Source organism: Elephantulus edwardii, unplaced genomic scaffold (assembly GCF_000299155.1).
Source record: "Elephantulus edwardii isolate Elephantulus edwardi_28Jun2011 unplaced genomic scaffold, EleEdw1.0 scaffold00209, whole genome shotgun sequence".
NCBI lineage: Eukaryota > Metazoa > Chordata > Mammalia > Macroscelidea > Macroscelididae > Elephantulus > Elephantulus edwardii.
The window spans coordinates 3,385,937-3,388,793 of record NW_006399959.1 but is presented as its reverse complement, the minus strand read 5'-3'; positions in this window follow the sequence as shown (position 1 = coordinate 3,388,793).

Sequence of the window (2,857 nt, the reverse complement as noted above, 5' to 3'; positions counted from 1 at the left end):
GAGTTCTGAGGCTATGAATCTTTATGGATACAGATTGGCCACAACTGACCTTTCAGTTAAAGAAATGTAAAGAACCTAGTGGTTTCCAGAGAGTAGAGGAATTTGAGGGAAATGAAGGATGTGTGCTGATGAAAATATATTGGTGATGATTACAAGTCTTGTAAGTATACCAATAGCCATTGGATTCTATACACTAAAATAGTGTATTAGTGAATAACATGGTATGTGAATCATACCTTAGTTTTAAAAAACAGGAAAATTTCATCTGGCAGATGTAAATGCTACTATCTAAAATATTTATGAAAATGAATTACAGAAAACTGAATTTGTTGTCTTGGTTCCACACAGCAAGCATTCAAAGGAGAAAGAAAATAAAAACACCTTTTCCAGTGTAAAGGAGAGTGGAGAAGAATGGCAAAATGCATGCAGAAAGTGTGATCTCACTAACAGGTAAATTAAAATAGAGGTGAAGCCCATTAGTTCCTGTTAAATCAGCAAAACAATTTGAAATAACAAACATTTCTTTGGGTCTGATGCTTTCCCACTATATTTTTTTTTTATTTCATTAATTTTAATGAAAGTTTACAGAGACTTGGGGTTTCCGGTGATTTATTGTTGCACTTTTCTCCCTGCCCACACCCTCCCCCCCAATTCACTCTTCTCCTTGAAAAGAAAAAGAAAAACTCTTTCATTGTTATGCAATCCCTCCCCTCCCCCCCAAGTTCACTCCACTATGCAGCCTTCACTCTGAACTTCTGTAATGCCAAGAATACCCATTCATATGTCCCTTTTAAACAGTTCTCTCCCTCATCTGTTTCAATACAATATGCATCATTCCTCCCCTCCTTTCTGTCTTCCCTCAGCCCTGATGTCAGTCCCATTTTTTTAATTGTTCCGAAGTACAGTATAGCAAACTGCAGTGTTACCTACTAGTTCACATTCAGTAAACATTCTAGAATAACAAGTAAAGGAGAAAACTATAGATAATTATGGTAAAATTATAGCATTAAAGAATTGGGTGTAAGGGATGTCTGACGATAGGGAGAAGTTAAAAAATAGAGCATGTGAACTTTGTTGGCATGTAGATTACACAGGTAGAGCAACATTCCATGTGAATGCAAACATGTTTGCATGTTCTGTTCACAACCATAGAGAATCTGAATCTACTCTAGGCTCTAGGAATGAAGATGAAGAGATGATGATAGAAAGAGTTTGGAGTTTACCTGTCACTTTATTCTCTCTTTTGTGTTGTTACAATTCCTACTGTTTCTATTCCTACTCCTTACTATTGCTGATATTTCATAATTGTGTATGTAATAGCATTTATGTTTTTTAGCTATTTCTTGTGAACTTCTTCCTGTCTTTTCTTTCTTTAGTGTTATGCTGAGCATCCTATTATTATAAACTGACTTTCCTGTCACTCATGATTAATATGTGTCTATTTGGATGTCAAATGGATCCTGGCTGAAAGCAGAGAATACCAGAAAAATGTCTAGTTGAATTTTATTGAATATGCAAAGACATTAGACTATGTGGATCATAACAAGTTATGGCTAACATTGAGAAGAATGGGAATCCCAGAACACTTAAATGTGTTCATACAAAACCAAAACTAGACCAAGAAACTGTTGTCTAAACAGAGTTGGGGGTGACAGGCATAATACTGTTTAAAATCTGGAAAGTTGTCCTTTCTCCATACCTATTCAATCTCCACATTGAGCAAATCATTTGAAAAGCTGGACTCTATGAAGAAGAATGTGATATCAGGATTATAGAAAGTCTCATCAGCCTGCATTATGCAAATGACAGACACAACCTTGCATGCTGAAAGTGAGGAAGACGATAAAAGCTTACTGCAGAAGAGCTAAAATGGCAGCCTTCAATATGGATTTCATATCAACATCAAGAAGGCAAAAATCCTCACCACTGGACCGATAAGCAACAATAGATGGAAAAAAGGTTGAAACTATCAATGGTTTCATCTTACTTGAATCCACAATCAACACTCAGTTCCAGTGTACCAGCAATCAGGACATCGGAAGATGTATTGCATTTGGAAATTCTACTTGTCAGGGACTCTCTAGATTACTGAAGAGCAATGATGTCAGTTTGAAGGCTAAAGTGCATCGGATTCAGACCATGGTCTTCCAGTCACTTATGCTGCTGAGAGTTGGACAATAAATAAGGATGGCAGAAGAATTGATGCCTTTGAGCTGTGGCATTGGAGAAGAAGAAATTTCCCATATTCTGCAAATAGAACAAATAAGTGGCTTGTAGAAAGTGCAGTCACAATGCTCCTTGGAGGCAAAGATGACCAAAGCTTTGTCTCACATATTTTGGGCATGTTTCTAGGAGAGACTATTCCTTGGAGAGGAACATCAGGATTGGAAATGTCAGCAAAAAAGAGGAAGACCTTCAATGAGATGGGTTGACATAGTGTCTACAGCAATGGGCTCAAGTATGTCTAAGATGAAGACAACGGCAAAGGATAGGACAGGGTTCAGACCTGTGATTCATAGGGTTGCTGTGAGTCACACTTGATAGTACCTAACAACAACAACAACATTATATTGTTATTTATTTTTTTCACTCTCCCTCCCTCCCCATCACTGACAAGCTTTCAAAAATTTTCTATTTGGAAACCTTTAATTTTTGTAATAGTAGACTTACATTAGTCTTTTTATAACTGACCTATTTCACTCGCCCACCATGAAATCCTCTAGATTCATTCATGTTATGTGGAAGTTCATGAATTATTCATTATTATTATTATTGCAAAGTATTCCACCGTGTTTATGTACCATAATTTGTTTACTCATTTATCTGTTGATGGACACTTTTGTTGTTTCCATCTCTC